The 23,372-nt window shown below is 47.8% G+C and overlaps 1 long non-coding RNA gene across 1 annotated transcript in view; it reads left to right on the top strand.

The window, feature by feature from the left end:
- Window positions 1-1,820: 1,820 nt before the first annotated feature.
- LOC122463533 overlaps window positions 1,821-23,372 on the top strand; it is a 48,410-nt gene continuing 26,858 nt past the window's right edge. Inside the window, exon 1 of the long non-coding RNA XR_006286982.1 lies at window positions 1,821-2,591. This is a non-coding gene — a long non-coding RNA (uncharacterized LOC122463533). The remainder of the gene's footprint in view (window positions 2,592-23,372) is intronic.

A 23,372-nucleotide genomic window follows, 5' to 3' on the forward strand; every position in this document is an offset into this window, starting at 1 on the left:
CTTATGCTGTGATCCTAGTGTGACCAAATAGCAAATGTGAAAAATCAGGACCAGGGTGGGGGCAGTAATAGGCACCTATATAAAACAAAGCCCCGAATATCAGGACTGTCCCTATAAAATCGGGACATCTGGTCACCCTATGTGATCCTGATGGATCTTGTAAACCAAGCAGGGTTAGGCGGCCAGGTCACGAGGTGGGTAGGAGACCCCTACAATGACACATCAGTGGTGCAAGGAGTGGCGTTTGTGATTTAGACCTAGATCCTCAGAGTTATCTGGGCAATTAAGTGCCATTGAAATCAATGGGAGTTAGGAACCTAAATTCCTTTTAGGATCTGGGCCTTAGATGCTGATCCAGCAAAGACACATTCACAGTGTGTAAAAATTAGATGTGTTTTTGCAGGATCTGGTCCTTCGTAGGCACATTTTCCCACTGAGTTGACTCTAAATCAGCTCCCCAGCATGCTCTTAGGGGGAGCTGTACTGGCATTCAGATGAACTATATAAAACAAGGCCCTAACTGTTGATCAGCTTTAAAAACGTCATGGTGCTTTACATTAAACAGCAGCGTTAACCCTGGTGCCTTAGCCAAATTCCTAGCTGGGTAATTACACTCTGCCTGCCTAAAGGTGGGCGCAGGGTTCCCAGGATTCAGGGACACCCCCAGAAACCAATAACAAATACTAATGAAACATAAACTGTTGTGCAGTGATGCTGTGCGGTGTTAAACAGCTGCTGAGTTTCACCCCAGAACTTGCCGCATGACGATGATGATGAGAAAAGGGAGGCCATTCCAAACCTGAGCGATCTCGCGGGTTTGGCATGTGGCTGAATGAATGTTTGTAAAGCACTGTGAGATCCCTGGATAACAGGCCCTGGAGCAGTGCCAAAGAAGAGCAAAGAAATTAAATTAGCCACATTATTAGTAGTCGTATGGGAATTCCTAGAGTGATTTGTACCCCAGCGTCCCAGGCACTGTGCAAACATAGAGTGAGCGATAGTGCCGGCCCAACACAGCTTACAATGCAAATAGAGGGTCAGTGTGGGGGAAGGATGGCTCAGTGGTTTGAGCATTGGCCTGCTAAACCCAGCGTTGGAAGCTCAATCCTCGAGGGGGCCATTTAGGGATCTAGGGCAAAAATTGGGGATTGGTCCTGCTTTGAGCAGGGGGTTGGACTAGATGACCTTCTGAGGTCCCTTCCAACCCTGATATTCTATGAAACTGAGGCACAGAGCAGGGAAGTGACTTGCCCAAGATCACACAGCAGGTCAAGTCAGAAACAGATCAGATCACATCGGCTCTCTTGAGTCACAGCCCAGTCCCCTAATCATTAGCCGCACTGCTTCCCAATTTGCTAGCAGATATTTCTTTTGAATAGACAGAATTGTCTCCTGCCTGCTGTCGGCCCACCGTTTTCCATTGTGCTGCAGAGCTCGGAGCCCACTCGCCAAAGCCAGGCCCTCAGCTGCTCCTAGCTAACATTTCAAGAGGGCACCTCTCTCACCTCCTGTGCATGTACGAGGAAGCAATTTATCAGAGCAATTTTTATCCTCATTAAGGCAAATTAAGCCCACAGAGCTGGCAACCGAGGGGGAGAGAAAAAATTGGCATTCATGAAATATTTATTAAAAACAGCCATTGTAATAAATATTTGAAACCCGGTTATTATCATTAAATCACACCAGTGTCAAGTGCACGTTCCACATCGTCTGTTCTGCTAATTGGGTGCAGGGGTCAGGAAGCCCCACTCTCAAAGCAGGTCACCCGGAGCGGGTTACCCAGCAGCTGTAATAGGCCTGGCGACGTATGAGCACTGGAGGGGTTCTAACAATGGTGCCTCTTTGCTGTCTGGGGAAAGGATGAGGTCTAGCGTTAAGGAGCAGAGTTAAAAAGAATCCAGAGGTTTGCAATAGAGATGGATCCAAATACAACAACCCTCTGCATGGGTCATGAGTAGAGCATGAATGCAGGACCAGCACAACTCAGACCTCTCCTGCTTAAGCGAAAGGGTTAACTCCATTAGCTGGTAATAGTCGTAGACCGTTATCTTCCATCAGAAGAGGGTACAGCACCTCTACAAGCACCCTGGACTTCAGGGAAGGGACCTCTTGCTTAGATGTGGAGGAAATTTGGGGTGAGGGAAAGAGAGAGTGGAGACCCCGTGTGTTCTGGAAGGGAGGACAGGTTTGCTAGATCCCTGTGTCTGCCTGTGAGAAGGGAACATCCCTGTGTTGTTTAAATGATCTCTGCTCCCTGGTAGCTGCTGCTACTGATTAGCCACCTGTGGCTCTTCCAATCTGTCCCAGCTGGGCTCAGCCTCTCCCCAGAATGTGCCCATTTGCTTCACCACCTCAGGCTGGGAATCCACTTTTTTCAGCCTTTTCCTCGGGGTTGACCTAGTGGCCCGGAGGGGACTTTGCCATTTTTGCCACTTCCTAAGAGCTCTGAACAGGCCACACCAAGCATGGACCTTGTTGCTACTAGGCATGAGGACATCTCAGATACAGGCCAGCCAGCCTACGCCCTCGGATGGGGCAATAACAGGGGAAGTGAAAGCAGGAGAGTCTTGCTGTACTATCAGAAAGGAGAGGTGAGTCCTGGCATTAGCCCATCACGTTCCTACCTGGGTGGGTTCCAGGGGAGCAGGGATGGGAATAAAAGGGGGAACAGCCTCTTCCTCTCCTCCTCAGGGCCTGGAATACCCAGCTCCCTCTGTAGGAATGCCACTCTCAGGCCCTGCAGACAGGGATGTGGCAAGAACTTCTCCTCCTTGCTCTAATTATCCCCTGGGAGTTGTTTTCTCACCATGACAAAGACCCAAAAGGCCAAGAAAAGAAGGAAGAGTTCTGTCCAGGATTGCCCATCCCAGGACAAAGGCTGAGAGCCATGGGGCCTGTACACCTGAGGGGTAGGGGCTGGCTACATGACAGACCTGGCCCCCAGATAGTAGATCTGCAGGGGGCCACATTGCTCCGGAGCCTTGGCTTTCTCCTGCAGCTCAGGAACCTGCAATTGCTCTGCTGTGCTCTGTAATAATAAACCAAACCACTTGGCTGCGGAGAGGTGGGAGGGAGGGAAGCCCAATGATTTCTCAGTGTAATATAAGCACCGTGATTTGCCACTGGGGCAAGATAATTACTCTGTGATGGGCTAAAACGAGGGCTTGTGCTATAAACCACAATCTGCACAAAAACAAGAAAATAGATTCCCAAATGGGGTAATAACGCAGATAGTAAAATCAATATTGATGATTGGGACAGGGGACAAGAAGGCAGTCAAAGCCTGAGAGCCAAAGGTGAGATCATGCCAAATGGCTGTCGTTTAGGTACTGAGTATGCTGCAGGAATAGGGCTCCGGGGTTCTGGAGTATTCTTGTCGGTAATGGCACTTCGCTTTCTTTTGTTCAGTGTGGTCTAATGGTTAGAGCAGGGAGATGGGACTCCTGATTTGGACAGTGACCCCTGTGATGTCAGGCAAGTCACTGCCCAGTGCTGTGCCTCAGTTTCCCCATTTGTAAGGGATAATCGATCTCTCCCAACCTGCTGTGGGGATAATGCAATAATCTGTAAAGTGTTTGTAGAGGTGACAGTCAGTAGCGTAAGCTGCGCTAGTTAGAGATCTGGAAACCCAAGAGAACAGCAAGATCTACCTGTATCCAGCAGCCTCCCTCTGTATTTGTGACAGATCGCCTCTCGGTAGCGGGGGACACTACAGAAGGCACAATAGGAAGCCAAAGCACTATTATAAGAATAGTGTGAGAAGTACAGTAATATCAAAACCTGAGACAGCTAGAATGCAGCACCATGCTGGCCTGAGAGAGGCTCCAGTTTAACCGAGATTTGTTAATTTCTTTGCTGTGCTTGCCAGCCTCCCACGCCTGCTTAGCCATCACTGCTGGAGGCAGTATCTCCCGTCAGTCACTGATAGGAATTGCTGCTTCTGGAACAGCTGACTCAGCACATGAGGGGGAGGGGGGAAGAAAAGGAAAACTATTCGCTATAGGCAGCTGAGGGAGCATTGCCTTTAAAGGGCTTTGTAGGAATTTAAATGGCAAGGGGCGGGGAAGGGAAGAGAGGGGGCAAGCTGGAGAGGTTTTGACTCCTGGGAAGATGCAGGTGCCTACAGACAGGGGCCTTAGTTGCTGATTCAGGTCCAGGCTGCAGGTCGTAGAGCTGTCTGCAGTAGCTCATCTCTGTCTGCAAAGCAAAGCAGCCTTTCTGAGCAGCCAACAGCAGGGCAATCCAGCATGTGATGGATAGGATCAGGGTATGCCCTATACCTTTGGCTCGCCAGAGCGAGGGCTCAGGGTAGGGGGGTGGGTAGACAAGGTGTTCTTATTCCTAGCCCTGAGCGGGTGGCATGGGAACTTGCCCGCCATTGTGTGAGTGGTGGGGGGCGGTGTCTATCTTGGAAAGCCAGGTGGATACTCACCGTCTTGCTGGATAAAACATAGAAATGATCAGATCAGACCAGAGAGGTCCATTTAGTTCAGTGTCCTGTCCTAACAGTGGACAGAACCAGCTGCTCAGAGGCAGGTGCAAGAAACCTCTAACAGCTGCTATTTACCCCTGGATCTGGGTACTTGCAAGTCAGTATTTACTCCATTCCCCATATGGAAGGCACGGTGTTTATCCCCTGTTCTGGAAAATTACCCCCTGCTTTAGCTAAGTGGAGTGTGGTATTTTTGGCACTTGTACAGGGTAGTTAGAGGACAGGGTAAATATCCACCCCAAGTAGTAGTGGTACTTACTGCTTGTCCTTGCAATGTGTCTCACAACATCCTCTTATGACTGGTCCGTTAGAGTGCAACTACCTGCTGCTGCTATCAGCGAATGGAGTTGCCCCGTTGGCTGTACTGGTAGAGATCTGTGCTGCTGTGCAGGAGAAATGCAGTGTTATCCCTAGATCTATTTCCATCCTCGAGCACTGTGGGAAGGATATAATCCCATACCAGCACTCTGTATTTTGACACAACAGTCACCGTCACATCTGCTGGAGATATAATTCTGTATCCTTGCTAATATGGCACCCTCTGGACACCCTAGTTTAGGGTCATGGCCCCATTATGCCAGGCATTGTACCTTGGGCATGTGCGGATGTTTGTTTCATTGTGGACTAGTGGTTAGAACAGGGAGACCGGACTCTTGGATTGTTTCCAATTTTGTACCTGACTTGCAGTGAGACCTCAGCCGAGTCACTTCCTAGTGCTGTGCTGCCTCAGTTTCCCCATGTATAAGGGAGAATTGGAATTTCCCTGCTTGCTGTGAGCTTTACTGCATTAATCTATAAATCATTTTGAGAGCTTCTGGTGGAGAAAGTTTGACAGTCAGCAGCATAGGCTGTGTTACTCAGTATGGCATCTGGAAGGCCAGAGAGAACCAAGGGTTGGTCTGTGACGAGCAGCTGAGTTCCTCTATATTCATCACAGCAGAGTCCTGCTTCTTCTCTACTATGAGGGACCCTATACAGGGACAAACTGTTCTGATTGTTACATGATAAATACTCGCAAAAAGGACAGGAGTACTTGTGGCACCTTAGAGACTGACAAATTTATTTGAGCATAAGCTTTCGTGAGCTACAGCTCACTTCATTGGATGCATCTGATGAAGTGGGTTTTAGCCCACAAAAGCTTATGCTCAAATAAATTTGTCAGTCTCTAAGGTGCCACAAGTACTCCTGTTCTTTTTGCGATTGCAGACTAACACGGCTGCTACTCTGAAACATGATAAATACTCTGTGTGTGAACTAGAGCTGTGTGAAATGTTTTGACCAGAACTTTTTTTGGCCAAAAAATGCAGATTTGGTGAGAGAACACCATTGTGAATTTGTGTCAATTCCACTGAATTGTTCTGCTGGGGGGAAGATTGCAAAAATAAAAACAATTCAGAATGATTCATTTCAACATTTTTGAAACAATGTTTTGTTTCTTCCGATTTGAAATGAAAAGTTTGTTTTAAAAGTCCCTTTAATTTAAGTTTAAAAATTAAAAAGTTTACAATCCAAACCAAAAATATTGTTGGATCAAACAAAATGTTTAATTTGACTTAAATTATTATTATTATTTATTATTGTTTAACTTTTAGATTCACTGAAAAATTTGAAAAATGTTTTTGGTTCATCCAGCAATGAATTGCCAAAAATATCTGTTGTTTGCCCTGCTCTAGTTTTTCACTCTTGTGGCCATGGACAATACACCACAAAAAGCTTATTTGAAGAAGCCATGTTAATTCTATGCCATTACCAACAACTTCACACCGTTTTTTCAAATGCCATTTAGAAAAATATATTTACCAACTAACCACTCTGAGCAATAAACTAGTAATTTAGACCAAGATTTGGCCAAGCCTCCCATAAAAGCTGATGTAAACCAGATTTACAACATCGCACTGAGATGCTTTTATGTGAAACTGAGCTTCAGAGGAGAAAACATCCATCAGGAGCTGGAGTGAATGAGATTTAAAAGGTGGCCTCTTCTTGTTCCATAATAGCTTACACACTTCAGAGTAAAGTGGGGAGGGAAGAATCAGAAAGTGTTAGAATGATATTTGTAATGGCAACATTACACACCTATTTTGGTTATCGGTTTTAAACACTTAAGAAGGAGAATCCTCTTATGTTTCGTGTGGTTTTCTCCCTTGTAAATGTATCAGTCAGGGATGACTGTGCTGAAGCGTGCTAGCAAACTGCCGTGGATTGGTAGGCCCAGGATCCTAATTAGTTTGGAGACCATGTGTTTCCACAGATCACAAATCTCCTCTAATAAACTGTTGCTAATTTCACTTTGCTTTGGGTTTTTTAAAACTCAGAATAGACGTAACACTGAGGATTAACCCTAGATATCTCTTCTCTTTCTCGACCACGCTCTGCATGGGCTATCGGAGTGCCAGCATGGGTCCCAGAGCTCTTTATACATTTAAACTGAAATCCAGATGATGTGCGCTCTTGTGCCATTAAAATGCAGCTGCTTCTGGGGTACAACACGGTAGCTGTTTAACAGCCCACAGGAAGTTTAGGAAAGGATGTGAAGAATAGTGTACCCAACTGAAACTGCAGGAGGATTTCGGAAAGCTGGCATTTAATGAGAGCCTGAGGTTAACCCCCTTGCTCTCGCAGAAAGTGCTGTGAGATCTTTAACACCCACAAATGATCAATGCCGCCATTTTATGTTGCATGCAAAAGGCGGCACCCAATAATATGCTGATGCATTGCTTTATAAGTGCCGTGAGGGAGGGGCGCCATCTAGTGAATTGCCAGCACCACCTCCTGTGGCAGGGGGTCTTTGGCAGTCTCCCATTCAATCCTGCCTTTTGCTTCTGGCAAAGCCTCCTCAACTGACTGCTGTAAAAAGGTGATTTATGTTGACCCTTTCCCGAAACTGGTTCTCTTGGCTTTCATAACTGGAGCCATAACAATAACAACAATTTCAATTTATATAGCTTCTTTCACCCTGATGGATCCCAAAGTGCTTTACAGACCACAGATGTAGGCATTGCTTCGTCACGTTGACTTGCAGCTACCTCTGGGATGGAGTGCAGCCGTCATTAGATGCCAGTAACGCTGCAGAGCGGTGTCACATGAGGGGTAGCTCATACCAATGCTAAAGGGGTAACTATTTAGATAGGCAGATGGCTTGGAATTTGGTTAGGCCACTGGGTTTAATAACCCTATCTGTGTGCAGATGACCCTGAGGTATTTTAGTCATTCAGCCCTCCACTTAATGTTCCACCGAGGAGATGGCACCTCCTATGACTACATTGGTTCAATATGGACTCAGAGAGAATTATTGAATTTCCAACACTGCTCCCGGCAATAAGTTGCTTTCCCTAGAGGTCTCCATTCCAACTTTCCTCTCAATCTAACCAGTGGGAAGTACTGACTGGTATGGTCATGCCATGCCCTCAGTGGCTGGCCCATGGAGCAAAGCTAAGCAATCGATTACTACTGCCAACAAAGAGAGATGCTTCTTTTAGCTCAGGATGGGTAGAGGTTTCTCCTAATCACCATTCTGTAATCCGTACGTAAGAAAAGGCCAGTTTGCTGTAGGGAGCTGTCTGCTATCCCTTTGTCCCATTAAGATTTCTGAGATCAAGGAAATAGAACCACTGAATAAGGGTAAACAAACTAGTGTGGGTAAAATAAAAACCTCTCTTTCCTGGAGCCTTCAGCCTAACATTTCAGTCAAGCCAAATGAAACCTGTATTGAAATCTGAAAAGGTTTAGCTCAAAACCTTTATCTTTCCCTTTTGCTGCCTTGACCTTCCAGGTTCTGGTCAGAAAACCAAGGTGCCAAAATACTCCTATCTGGCCATTCCTGTCCTCGTGATGTATTGAATCAGTCTCCCTTAAACAAGAGATGGAAGTTAAATAGCTATAACTTTAGGACAAAATTTCAACACAGCTTGAGTTCCAACTTTGCCTCTCTTGTTTACCGGGGACTACTCCCTCACTGGGACTACGTACTCACAGACGTCTAGTAGCTAAATAATATACTACAAGGAAACATGCCATGACATTTCCAGTAGGGTAGAGCAGGCTGGGTATCTTTAGATTGAACATCTTTTGTTGGAAAATGCCAATTTTTCAAGAAACAAAACTTTCCACGGAAACATGTCTCTGTCTCTCTCTGGGCAAACGACTATTTAATTATTTATACAAAGTGGAACAGCTCTAACTGGAGTGACTGAGAGAGCAAGACTCTGACTTTATATTCTGGTGGTTAGAGGACTCATCTGGGATACGCAGGAAGCAGTTTGCCTAATTCCAGGCAGGGACTTGAATGTGGGTCTGAATCTCCTCTAATAAATTGTTAATTTCACTTTGCTTTTCTTATTAAACTAATAAACATAACGAGTAATAATCCTAGAAATCGCTCCTCTCTCTCTCTCTATGTGCCATACGGGGTATCAGAGCATCTCCATGGCCCCCAGAGTTCTTCACAGATTTAAACTTCAATCCAGATGAGATTCAGGGATTGCTTCTTGCTCTGCTAAAATGCAGCCACTTCTGGAGCAGAATGTGGTAGCTGTTCTCCAATGTTACAGAATCGAGAGGTTCAAATAATTCACGTGTGCTTTGGAGAAGTATCTGAATTTTGAATGCATGTTTGAATCTAAGCCAAACCCTGAGCCGCCTGGAGTTTTGCCTTCTGCCTACACACACAGGTTCAAAGAGGAGGATGAGCTGCAAAGTCTGGATTCAGAGCCTTATTTGAATTGCCACAAAGTTCAGGGTGTTCTGATCGAGGATCTTGTCTTGGAGGCAGTGCATACATTTAAATTTAAATTATATTTATCTGAAAGGGTCTCATTAGCAATAACTCTCTGTGCTTTTCATCCATAGATCTCAAAGATCACTATCCCCATTTTACAGATGGGGAAGCAAAGGGCAGAGAGATGATCTAATTTCCCAACAAATCGCAGGCGGAGCTGGCCATTTTAACCACTGGACTGGGACTTGAGGAAATCTGGATTCAGTTCCTGGTTCTGCAAATCAGTTAGAAGCCAGACTTTCAGAGTTCTTTACAAAGGAGCTCAGCAGAGTGGGAACTGGGGTCTGGCAATTCTAGCCAGGAGTGTCACAATGGGGGCTGCTAAATGCTGAGCCCTTATGAAAATCCAGACCCAGTTTCCCCATCTATTAAATGGTGATGATCATTCCTTTCTCCCACTCTGTCTATTTAGATTGTAAGCTCCTTAGGGCCAGGAATGTCTCTTGTCAAGGCCTTGTCGGTGTCCAGCATGGTCCATTCCCCCACTTAACCTCTCTGCTCAGCTTCACCAGCAAGGCCTGCTCACTTACATCCCTGAGCCCTGCCTGTGCATTTGGTCAAGTGCCTGGCACAAGGGGGCCCTGATGTTGTGGTTGTTTGTTGTAGAGGCCTCCCTGTGCTGTGTTAATATAAATAATGGCCCTAGAGCTCAGGTCACCCGACCCCGTGCTCTAACCACTAGACCCAATCGCCCCCTCTGTGTGAAGCAACCTTTGTAATAATCTGTCAGAGTTGATGACAAACTAAGTATAGCGCTTAGCATTTGGCTGCTAGTCTAGCAGCCCAGCAAGCAGCTGCAGCCCTTGGTATATAACAAAGTTCAGGGAACAATTTATGCAGGGATGGGGTGGCACACAGGAGTAATTGCTCCTAGAAACACGCTGTGAAGAATTCCATTCATTTCTCCGCCTGACACAGCCCTGGTCCATGCCTCTGGCTCCTGGGGACTGCTCCCTCCGCAGCCTCTCCGCCTTTTGATGGATGCCAAGTCCTCCGCACAGAGCATTCGGTACTCCCACCAGGTGTCTGTCAGCTCTCTGGCTGCCACGTTGGCGCTGTATTTCTGGCGTGCTGATAGAGTGCATTGTTCATCTTCTGAAGGAGGGATGTGGGGGAGGATGATCCCATCTGAGCAAGCTGCTACTGGCCTGATCGCCTGTTTTCTTGGTAGCCGCACAGGGGGCTCGGCTCACTCCATCGCAGGGATGGCCTTGAGCTCCCCCTTCCTGTGACTGGGAGGCGCTAGCGCTGGGGCCTGCCCTGGCATTCCTGAGAGCTAGGATGGGGGCTGCTGGGCCAGGGGAAATAAGAACTGACCCAAATCTTGGGTCCGAACTCGCACCGAACCCACAATGGCCTGAAAAGCCCAGTCAAGTTCCCCTCCCCTGCCTCTCTGAGGGAGATGAGGAGACTCCTACCTGTTAACCAGGCCTTGCTGGTGAATCGGAGCAGAGGCTATGTGGGGGAACGGGCCACTTCCAGTGAGGCCAACAGGAGGGCAGCCTTAAGAACCTTGTTATCGCCTCTTCTCCTTGTTCAAGGCCACTGGGAGTGAAGGATGTGGGCCTCTCCATCCCCTGGGAGCCTTCCAGATGCAGACAGTGATGTCCCCTAGAGGCACCCCCTGGCGCCGAATGGGGAAAGGAGGCAGATATGGGGCATCACGCAGGCTAAGAAGAGGACCCTTCGCTCCATGCAGTAGGCACTGGAATTGGCCTGTGCAGCTTTAGCCGCTAGGGTCAGCAGGAGCCCTGTGGCTGAGTCATTGCAGCAAAGGGGTGGGGATCATCCATTTTTAAAGCCTCATGTTTGGAGCATGGTAGTCAGAGCTCTGGACGATTATTCTTATCCTCTAGCAGACATACCGTATCTCCTTCCTCCCCTGCATTCACGTAAAGGTGATTTGTAATTTCATTTGCGTTTGCTATGGGCCTTCTCCCCTGGTAATTCCAGCCTACCAGAGGGTCTCAGTGTAAAAATCATTGGATTTAATCTCTGCAGGGAAAGGGAGAGAGCGAGAGGAAGGGAGGGCCATTTAAAAAAATAAAAAAAGGACCAGATGAATGAGAGAATGTGGAAGAGGGAAAGTAGGAGTGCAAAGTAGACTGGGAGAGAATGCAAGACAGGCAGACAGCGCAATAGAGCCTGAGCGTGAAAGAACAAAGGAAAGGAGGAAGGGGATGAGCGACAGGTGAGTGAGAGAAGGCAGAGCACGGGTAATGGCTTGTGCTCTGAGCTGGGAGCCCACTGGGACCTCTCTGTTTGGTTGGCACTTCAAGCCACTGCCTCACTATGTTATGGTAGCAGAGCGGCTGCCGGTCAAGCCCCTAGAGCAGGCCTGAGCTCCACAGATGTTGACTTCAGCTGCTCCCGGGGCACGTGGGAAAGCCTCAAGCTTACCCGGAGGGTGGTGAAGTCCCAGCTCAGCTCCCTGTGTGGGTGGCAGCTGCAGCTTCCCATTGTGATCCTGCCTCAGTCGCGGGTGCCGAACTATGACCTCATGAGGCTGCCCTGGCTCAAGCATGCAGGTGGTGTCCGGTGCTGCAGCGGGGCTATTTCCCCACGGGCAGATACAAAGCAGGCCAGCGCACTTGGCTGGAGGAAGAGGTGGCCTCTGCGCTGGGGCTCAGGAGAGCTGGGTTCTGTTCCCTGTTCTGCCATGGACTTGCTGGGTGACCTTTTGTAAGTCCCTTGTCTCTATGTCTCAGTTCCCCATCTGTAGAAAGGGGTCTCTTTGGATTGTAAGCTCTTTGGGGCAGAGCTTTGTATCTGCATACCTCCCAGCACAACTGGGCCCTGAATTCAGCTGGAGCCCTTGGATGTTACTGTGCCGCTCCTTTGACTGGTGATCTGTTGGGGCCTCAGTCACCGCAGCTGTAAACCCTTGTATAAGCTGCACTGATCCAACAAACATGGCTAAAACTGGAGCTATTTATCCAGAGTCACAGCAGCACCCAGCTTTTTTGAGGTTGCATCCAAACAAGCTCTGGTTCAAACCATTCAGCGAGACTGCTCAGAACCCAAACCCAGCCTGCCGTGTCTTCCTCTGCTAATAAATGGATCTTGTATCAGCAGGTCTGTCTGTTATCCCAGCTGTCCTCCTCCTTCCCACATGGCAGTCTCAGCCCTTCAGAGGAACCTCATTGAAAATCAGCCAGATCCTCCATTGGCCAGAATAGCAACATGGATCTTTAATTAAACCAAACCTCAAGAACCCTGCCAAAACAAGATATTCCACTGCACGCATTGCTCCCCTGGGGAGAAGACAAAGACGTAACTAGAGCAAGGAAACCTTTTTGGTTTGAAAATGCTGATTTGTCAAAACTAAAACTTTTCTCAGAAGTGTATTGGTTTTTACAAAAATTTAGCTAGGAAAGTTTCAGGGCAGCTCCAGGATGAAATTTCGGGGCGAGGGGTGAAAGGACAAGACAGCGAGAAATGGGTGTCTCTCTCTCTCTTTTTTTTTTTTTTCCTCCAAAAATTTCAAAGCATTCCTTATTCTGATGAGGAATACAAAAAAATTCCAAAACCTCAGTCTTTTGCAACACAGAATTCTTGCTTTCCTACATGTGCCCGGTGTTAGTGATGTCACTTAACGCACTGCTGGAAGGTGCTTGGACACTCTGGTGAGGAGCGTGGTATAAGAACCTATCTAGAATTGTTCTCCTGTTGAAGATTTCTCTTGCCATGGAATTGGCTTCTTCAGAGACCAAAGGGATTCTTGTTTTAGATCAGAGGCACAGACCCTGGCAGCCTTGGGAATGAGCACTGAACGTTTAAAGGATATGATGTCAACCTTTATAAGTCCTCTCTGTATTGTGTCGTCTAATAAAGACATCAATTTAAACCGCTTTCAAGTGGCAATTACCTGACTAAAATGCAGTAAGGATCTTCAAACTTGGCATTAAAATTAACATGACTGGGTTTTAATTAATAGCCCAGGCCTGAAAGGATATTGTACCTTTTAAGCCAGAGGAGTGGCAGTACAATCACACATGCAGATAGGACAAGATTAGGGTAGTCAATTAGCCACTGAGGTATGGCTACACTGACTGCAGTTATGCCCCTCTCCCCGCAGCTGGCCCTTGTCAGGTGACTCGGGTTGACGGGGGGGGGGGGGGGGGGTGGGCTGTAAAATCGTAACACATGCAACCCGAGCCCGAATGTCTGCGCTGCAATTTTACAGCCCCACAAGCCCGAGTCAGCTGACATAGGCCAACTGCAGGGTTTAATTACAGTGTGGACATAACCGGGGGTAGCAGGGAGTTCCCAGCCTGCTGATGGGATGCAGGGCTCTCCGGGCTCAAAGCATTTTCTCTCTCTCAGGTGTTTTGGCTGGCTGGTTCTTGTTCACTTGCTCAGGGACTAACTGGTTGCTGTATCTGAGGTCAGGAAGGAATTTTCCCCCTGTGTCTGGTTGGCAGCGACCTTGGGGTATTTTTTGCTCTCCTCTGCAGCCTGTGCTGTGGGTCACTTGCTAGGATTATCTGGCTCTCTCTCGCCTAATCAATGCTCTGCCATTGTAGGGGCCTCAGGCACGGGTGTACCTCGGCTGCGCCTGTTCTGTGTGTGTGGCACGTCATCGTCTGGTCTCCTGCGGGCTGCAGTACTTTGGTTTGAGTGCCTGGTGGTTGGGCTCAGTGCAGAGGTGGCTGGGTGCAGTTGAAGAGGCTGCCATACACAGGAGGGCGGAACGGACTCTAACTGGAGCATTGCCCTGTAGAGACCTAACCCTCACGATGCGGCTCCCAGTTAAACAGGGGGCAGCCTCAGTCTGCCAGGGTGCCCGTGGCTTTGGAACCAGTGGGTGAACTCTGCGCTGACAGATGCGAGGCCTGTTGACCTGTCTATCGATGCCGAGCAAGGAACGTGGTGGAGAGCAGCAGTAAAAACCACCACCACCTGCTGCCCTCCTGGAGGGAATGGAGGGGTCTTTCTCTACACCATCTGCTTCGGGCCGAGCAGTGCCCATTGCAGCCGTGGCCCTGTCAAGAATTGAGCTGAGAACCCTCCATATCCCCTTTGGCAGGCCCTTTCCAGGCTTGGCTTAGATCATTTGTAGGTTCTCCTGGGAGCAGCCTGCAGGGCTCTTGCAAAGCTGGCTTGTCACACCACACGTCTTTCTCCTCGGTCCCCTATTCCCTGACTACTCAGCCTGCCCTCCTGTGCATGCATGGCTTGAGGCTTGCCGGCAAGCTGCTTTTCGGCAGCCGAGGAGCCAAGCGTCTGACCCCTATCTGGGAGTATGGCGTGTGGGGGGCGGGGGGACACTGCACTGGCAAAGACAAAGGATGCCTGGAGCATTTCTCAGGAGGGCATCTCCATCAGAGGCCGCCTGGAGGGAAAGCCACAAAGGTGTGGAGAGTGTCTTTCATCAGGAGTGGGGGAAGAGACACAGGCTGAGAGCAATTTACATTTAACCACGGCAAAACAAAATCCTGCATTCAACAAGAGCCAATTTCCCTTCAGACTGGGGCTGGGGGAAGAAAAAAATGCACTTCAAATTGGTGCTTCCGGTGCCAATTTTATTGACAAAATAAAATAAAAAGTCCCTTTTATTTTATGTATTTGTTATGGTTGGGAGGGAGGGAGGGAATAAAACGCCCTGTGGATTTTTATTCCGCAAACGGAGATGGCTGGGTAATGACAAGAATTCATAAACTCGCCAGGGCTTGTAAGACCCTTCGGTTTCTTGTGTAACCTCTTAGGGTAAGTTTACATTGCAGCTAGGAGGTGTCTTGCTTGGACAGATATACGGGCACTACCTCTGCTTGAGCTAGCACCAAAATTAGCAGTGGTCCCAGTGGCCGCTCAAGTCCAATCCCACCCAACCCTGTGTGTACAGGGAGAGCCCCCCACCCAGGCTTCCGCCACTCAACTGCTAATTTTAACCCCGCCCTCCAGCAGAGCCATCTACCGGAGCTACCCACGTCCCGCAGGGGATCGGCGTCGGAGCTGCAGTTAGAACTTTGGCCTCCCTGGTTGCCCGGCTGCTCTCTTCGCAGGTCTCCCCGCCCCTCGCCACCCCCTTTTCCAATGCTGCATTGGCAGACCGCGGAATCATAAAATCTGCAGTGGTACAGTGAAGGCAGCAGCCCTTCATAAAGTGTCACTGATGTGGAAATACAGGATCAAATGAGTAGCAATTCGTAAGTCATCGCTTGACAGAACAAAACCCTATACCGAGGAATTAAAACCATAAATATCCTACAGGGCCCTTTCCGGTTAACATGCTCCTGACATCTGGAATGGCAGCTCTCTGGAACCTATCTGCTATCAAAGAGCTGTTGCAATTAAGTCGTGCGTGCAAATGGGAGAAGGGGGAAAACAATTTTTTAAGTGACTTGGCAGGTGATGAAAAACCAGAATACCTTTTTTCTATTAACGCTGGCAAATTTACCTTAAAAGGACTGGGTTAGAAACGAAGTTAATTGTCGGAGTCGCTCAGCTGGCTCCTCTTCTCCTTGGGGGCAGAGTAGTGGTGGAAGTTCTATGGTTGAGTTCCCACTTAGCTTTCCTTCGAAGTTCTGCCACTGTAATATTTAACACTTTCCAGGGGCCCGCTTCACCCCAAAGTCCTTCGCAAGCTGTGGAGACAACACTAGAGCTGGGCAAATAGCTGTTTGTTGGGGTTTTTTGGGGGGGGGGGAGGGGGGTGTTCCACTGGCAAGTCCAAAGAATCAACAACATTTCGGCTTGACCACAATGTTTCATTTCCATTTTCAGCATTTTATTTTTTTTATTGTTTAATAAAATTGATGCAAATTTTGAAAGGAAAAGTTTCTAGTTGAATTGAAACATTTTGACTTTGAAACTTTTTTGGAGGGTGGGTGGGAGAGTTCATAGAATCATAGAATATCAGGGTTGGAAGGGACCTCAGAGGTTATCTAGTCTAACCCCCTGCTCAAAGCAGGACCAATCCCCAACTAAATCATCCCAGCCAGGGCTTTGTCAAGCCTGACCTTAAAAACTTCTAAGGAAGGAGATTCCACCACCTCCCCTAAGGTAACGCATTCCAGTGTTTCATCACCCTCCTAGTGAAAAAGTTTTTCCTAATATCCAACCTAAACCTCCCCCACTGTAACTTGAGACCATTACTCCTCATTCTGTCATCAGCTACCACTGAGAACAGTCTAGATCCATCCTCTTTGGAACCCCCTTTCAGGTAGTTGAAAGCAGCTATCAAATCCCCCCTCATTCTTCTCTTCCGCAGACTAAACAATCCCAGTTCCTTCAGCCTCTCCTCGTAAGTCATGTGTTCCTGTCCCCTAATCATTTTTGTTGCCCTCCGCTGGACGTTTTCCAATTTTTCCACAACTTCTTGTAGTGTGGGGCCCAAAACTGGACACAGTACTCCAGATGAGGCCTCACCAATGTCGAATAGAGGGGAACGATCACGTCCCTCGATCTGCTGGCAATGTTCCTACTTATACAGCCCCAAATGCCATTGGTCTTCTTGGCAACAAGGGCACACTGTTGACTCATATCCAGCTTCTCGTCCACTGTCACCCCTAGGTCCTTTTCTGCAGAACTGCTGCCGAGCCATTCAGTCCCCAGTCTGTAGTGGTGCATGGGATTCTTCCGTCCTAAGTGCAGGACTCTGCACTTGTCCTTGTTGAACCTCATCAGATTTCTTTTGGCCCAATCCTCCAATTTGTCTAGGTCCCTCTGTATCCTATCCCTACCCTCCAGCGTATCTACCTCTCCTCCCAGTTTAGTGTCATCTGCAAACTTGCTGAGGGTGCAATCCACACCATCCTCCAGATCATTAATGAAGATATTGAACAAAACCGGCCCGAGGACCGACCCTTGGGGCTCTCCACTTGATACCGGCTGCCAACTAGACGTGGAGCCATTGATCACTACCCGTTGATCCCGACTATCTAGCCAGCTTTCTATCCACCTTATAGTCCATTCATCCAGCCCATACTTCTTTAACTTGCTGGCAAGAATACTGTGGGAGACCGTGTCAAAAGCTTTGCTAAAGTCAAGGAACAACACATCCACCGCTTTCCCCTCATCCACAGAGCCAGTTATCTCGTCATAGAAGGCAATTATATTAGTCAGGCACGACTTGCCCTTGGTGAATCCATGCTGACTGTTAACGCAAACATTTTGGCAAAACCAGTATGACTCTGCAAAACAGTTTGGTGTCACCAAATCTGTATTTTTTTGCTGGAAAAAAAAATCACCCAACTCTATGCAACGCTACTGAAATGCAGCCATCTCTGGGGAGCAAACGAGACATTTGGCAAGGCACTGCAGGGATTTTGTGTTCATCCAGGAGGGACAGGACCTGGTTTGGCTTTTGTTTTACTTAGAAGTTTGTCTAAGAGATCCAGTGAGGGCACTTTCTGTTTTCTTATGCTGGAAAGATGAAGGATGGAGGCAGCCTCATCTGGATTTGAACCTGTGGACCCAAGACAAGTGGATATTTCCTACACTTGAAAATTAATGCAGATCAAGGTAGGGTGTGAATTTAAAGTGCTATGGCTGCTCCTAAATAACTCAGGAGTGTCCACACTTTGCTTCCTATTTATCGAAGCACGCTGTTATGCTGGAATAAGGCTGTCCGCCCATGGAATTAAGCAGGAACAACCCTATGTAGACAATTCTATCATGTACCAGAGGGGAAAGGACAGCACTTTAGTGATGTCAAATGTGGCCCTATCCAATAATGCAATGACAGAACTTCGTGCTCCCATCACCGCTTCCATCTGAGGGGTCTCCAAGTGCATGGCAGATGTTAACTTCTTCACAGAGGCATGGAGAAAGGAAGTGACTTGCCAAGGTTGTGCAGGAGGCCAGTGGCAGAGGAAAGAGCATAATCTAGAACATTTATTTCTGTGTGCTAGCTGCAGTTTCCCTCCTTCAAATCTGCTGGTATTCTCCACCGCTTGCCCAGGCTGGGAACTGGCAAAACAGCCTGCCCTCGAACCATCTCCCCTCTTCATCCGCCCCACCCCTTAACCTGAAGAATTCAGACACCTCCGTGAGCCATGGCTAACGGTGGTTCGGAGCTCTTTAAAATTCCACCTGCCCTGCAGCATGAATTCCATTGACTAACACTGAGCTCCTGTCTAAATGGAGAAAAGCATGCTTGAACATATGCCCACGCACTTCCTGCAGGGCAGGTGGAATTATAAGGCTACAGGACTGTAGACAGCGTCTGCATTTCCTCGACATAGGCAAGCTGATGATTTAATTGGGGATTGGTCCTGCTTTGAGCAGGGGGTAGGACTAGATGACCTCCTGAGGTCCCTTCCAACCCTGATATTCTATGACTCTATGATTCTAAGCGCTGCAGAAATGTTTGCAAACGTTCATTTGAATTCCTGTGTCTGTCTGGCGCTGTCATATCCGTTCTCCTTTCTTTGCTGTTCGCACGGGTGGCACGTGTCTCAATGCAATTTGGAATTTTTTTGATTTACTGGCAGTGGCTTCCATGTTACAGAGCAAAGAAACACACACTCTGTGCTCTTAAGGAGATGACTTCTGTTGTGGTGGGTTTTTTTGTTTTTTGTTTTTAATTTCCCCCCTTAATCTAAATGCAGAAGTCAGCCAGAATGAATGCTGTGCAAGTGGAGAAACAGAATTACGTGTGGGGGGGGGGGAGTTGTTTGCACCAATACTTGACTAGTTTCCATATGAATGTGTATTTTCAGCCAAATAATTGTATGTGGTGATTGCAATTCATTGTTCTCCTCAATCGTCTAATCGGAAGGCAGAAGTAATACCATGTGACTTAATTCAGGTTTCAGAGTAGCAGCCATGTTAGTCTGTATCTGTAAAAAGAAAAGGAGGATTTGTGGCACCTTAGAGACTAACAAATTTATTAGAGCCTAAGCTTTCGTGAGCTACAGCCCACTTCATCGGATGCACACCGATGAAGTGGGCTGTAGCTCACGAAAGCTTAGGCTCTAATAAATTTGTTAGTCTCTAAGGTGCCACAAGTCCTCCTTTTCTTTTTTCATGTGACTTAAGCAACCAATCAAATTCAGGAATGATGACTAGCAGACAGTCAATCTCTGCCCAAGATTTTCAAAAGTGCTTTAAGGACTTTGGGTGCCTCTGTGTTTGAGTGTCCAACCTGAGATGCCTTAAAGGGGCCTGATTTTCAGAGAGCAGGTGCTGAGCACTTCCTGCAAATTGGGTCCTTTTTCAAGGCAACCTAAGCAGGGCCCCCCAAAACCACTAGTCGCTTTTGGCCAAGATTTTTTTTTTTTAAGCGAATCATTTGCGATCCCACCAGCAGTGACTTCTTCATCCAGGCTGTTCAGTGAATCCTTATGAGTAATTTGCAAGAGTGGAAAGGATGGGCTAAATCCATGGGCTAACTTGCGGTGCCAAATCAGAGTCGCTCAAGGGTTTACTTCCCAGCCCATGTGCTATCTGTATGATAATACTGGCCCGCTCTTTTCTCTCGAGTCTAGCGGATTCCTGCTCTTAAGGGCCATTCCTGCTCACCTGGCCATGAGCACAGTCGGGGCCCGATGGTCTAAAGGCAGCCTCCCTTCCTGTCTCCTTGCTGTGAACTGACAGCGTCATTCAAGGAGAACCAAGGAGACTCCTGGTGCAGAGATAAAGGCAGTAACAGATGAGCCGTCGTTTCTGGCAGAGATGGGCATTTGGAGTCCACAAGATCATCATTCAGCATAAGAAATCTCTTGCCAGTGGCTTTATGGGTTTCTTGCAGCCCAGATAAGCCTGAGACCATCCTAGGAACAAATGAAGGGCTGCAGTATCGATCTGAATTCACACTGAGCTGGTTCTTTCCATTCCCATCGGGGGCAGCTCCCCCTGGCCTGTCTCCCCTCAGCCTTGCTTTCAGCAATGGAGAACTACAACCAAAATGCCTGGGGGGTGGGGAGGGTCAGCCATTTCCCCTGTTAGACTTAGCTAATCAGTTCTGCCTCTTTAAGGGAGGCTGCCGCAGCCTCTTCCTCCTGCCCAGGTTGCTACAGTAGATACCAAAACACATGAGCCTTTGCATAGGAAGCTTTCAGATGAAAGCCAAGTCCTGCCCAAGTCTCTCAGGTGCTTAGTGCTTTCCCCTTTGCAGATGGGGAAACTGAGGCACAGAAGTGGTTTGTCTGAGGTCACCTGACAAGATGCTGGCCAGGCAGGGAGTCAAACTCCGGAGTCCTGATTTTCAGCTTCTTGGCCTTGCCACTAGACCACCTGAAGCAGATGAGTGAAGTGTGCAGATATGGGGCCAGGAGTGTCCTTATTTATTGTAATGATATTAAAGCCCTGCTCAAGGATAGCAACACCACTAGCTAATACCCAAGCTGTTCCTCTGTGGCTGTGTCTCTGTGCTTCTCACAAGAACAAGTGCTAACCATCTACTGCACTCGGGCAGGATTTCGTTTCCTTTGTAAATACTAGTATGCTTCAGCATTGACAATAGCCCCACCTAGCTTGTCAAGGGTGTTAGTGTTCCGTTATTCTGGGTAACTGTTTTGTTTCTCTTTGGCCTGAAATCACTGACCAGGCTATCTGCAGAGGTGAGGTGGTGGGAGATGAGTTTGAATCCTAAACTCTGCCTGTAGCTCACTTCAGGTTGGAACCTCATGGGGGATGTTGCTCAGCTCACAGCAGGCAAAATTCCCCTAGCCCTTTCCACGTATCTTACTAGCCTGGGTGAGAGCATCCTACAGTGAGCTCTCAAGGAAGATCCATTCTGCTCTCCAAGCCAGTTGCAAGAAACCATCACCTCCAGATTTAGCAGGGACATCGGTGCTCACTTTGTAAATGAGCAAAGAGACCAACTCCACCTTCCAGTAAATGTCTGGGATCCCTTCTAGTCTAGAACCAAGCTTTGGCCAGCCATAGCATGTCAGAGGTTTTAATAGCTGTTAACAAGGAGACCGCCTTATTCGGGGATGGGATGACTTGAGCGAGGGGGCTACTGCTGTGTGTCACGAGAGTGGAATTTAATAGATTGAAGCCCTGCTTTTAGGTGAAGGTCCATCTGCTTTATGAAACTAACTGGTCCTCTCCCCAGCATTCCCCCAGTCCTGTCTCCCTAGTCTTGTGCAAAGCCTGTCCCAGGGCTTTCCCTCCCTCGCTTGTTTCAAAGCTCTGATCAGGAGTACCGAGGTGGACCTAGGAAGCTGCAGCAGTGATCGTGGTGCACGTGCCCATCCCGTGGAGATCCAGCTTGAAATGCTTGTGAGGCAAAAAACATTCCCACAACTTGACATACAGTTTGGGTCACCTCCTAGCCCCTCGGCGGTTTGCATTGCAGAGTGCAGCAGATCAAGAATTGGTAACCTCTGCAAAAGAACCCGGACTACAGTGGGTCAGGACTGAAATATCTTGGCAGAGCTATACCCTCATGTTTATTGCACTGTGCCTCGTTATTTATAGAGTGCTATAAATCTCTTACATGCTACTAAATGTACCCAATATTCCTTCTGAAAGTGACTGTTCAGCTGCATACCAGCACTCCCCACAAAGTACTGCCTGTCTGTCTACTATTCCTAAACATCGATTGTGGTAGATGGGAGGGGGGAAGGGATAGCTCAGTGGTTTGAGCATTGGCCTGCTAAACCCAGGGTTGTGAGTTCAATCCTTGAGGGGGCCATTTGGGATCTGGGGCAAAAATTGGGGATTGGTCCTGCTTTGAGCAGGGGGTTGGACTAGATGACCTCCTGAGGTCTCTTCCAACCCTGATATTCTATGATGGGAACAGCCAGGACCTGTAATTCTCCCCAGGTGTGGCTCCCACAGAAGTAGCCATGATGGAAGCCTTAGATAGGGCTCAGGAGGTATCTCACTATCATGACGTCTACCCTGCTCCAAGAGATCTCGAGCTTTCCTGTGCCAAGCTTCAAAATCCAAGGGCCCACCTCCGCTGAATGCTTTTCCTAAGAGCTCTTCTCAGATGCAGGGCCCTGGCTTTCGTGAGCAGGAAGCAGTGCGTGGGCTGCAAAAAAAGCTGCCCTCACGAGCTGTTGGTGGCGTGTCACATCTGGGAGCTCGCGCTCTCTCTCTCTCTCTCCAGGCTGCAGCTTAATATGTGCGAGAAGCTTCTGAACAGCAGCCGCATCTGTTCCTGGAAGTTTATGGGTGTCCTACAGCAAATGGGCTCCCCTGGGAAAGATGGCTGTGCAGATGGAGGCACTTTGGTTGGAATGACTGGAATACTGCGACAACAGTTATGATGAAAGGAATAAACAGCATTGATGGTTTTGTCTTATTTAATGCTGACATCCTGAGGTCAAATTGTTGATCTCCGAGGAATACGCAAAAGCATTAGTCAAATGCAGAATCTTCTGCCTTGTAGTTCTGCTGCATGATTTATAAACCACGGGGGTAAAAAAGAAGTTTTCTCTCCTCTCTAACTGCTAGAGAATATTTAGACCTCCTTTCTCACTGTGTTCCCCTGTGCATTTTAACTTGAGTTTTCTGTGAACATGAAAGCACTGATGCTTTGTCCACTTGGGGAGCAGAAGGACTGGGGGCTTTCTGAGCATTATGTAGGATTTGCCATGCTGCATCGTACCGTATCTGCTTGCTAGCTGTTCCAATAGTGTGGATGTGTTTACTTGCAATATATTACTCAGGCACTAGGTGTGTCTATGCAGCACGGAGTTCCAGGCAGGTAGTGGTCCCTGGTAAACAAAGCAGACCAAGCTGGAACTCAAACTGTGTGGAAGCCTATTTGTGTGCTTCTAGTTTCCATTATTCAGCATCTCCTGTTTGATAGACTGTGGTTCCATGTATTGTAACAAATACCTGATCTTTCATGAGAAAGATGGGAAAATACTTACGAGGGATCCAGTAAGTTGTGCAACACTACATAGGAGGCAAATATTCCTTCTTAAACCCACAAGGCAATCAGCTTAGCCTGAAGCATGAGCTTTGATTTTTTTTTCCCCCTCTCTCTTCCCTCACTACCCCACCTTTAACTTCCATGGCTACAATGTTGCTAGAGGTGGGACCATGTTGTCAAATTCAGATCTAGATTTTAAGCCTTCATTTCTGAAGGTGTGGGGTGTTTGGACCATTATAAGAGATCGAGGCTAATGCTGACATTCAGATACTGATCAAGGTTTGGATTTTGTATCCCCTGCTTCCGCATAGAGTTTGAAAGAG

The sequence above is a fragment of the Chelonia mydas genome, chromosome 22 (assembly GCF_015237465.2).
Source record: "Chelonia mydas isolate rCheMyd1 chromosome 22, rCheMyd1.pri.v2, whole genome shotgun sequence".
In the NCBI taxonomy this organism is placed as follows: Eukaryota; Metazoa; Chordata; order Testudines; family Cheloniidae; genus Chelonia; species Chelonia mydas.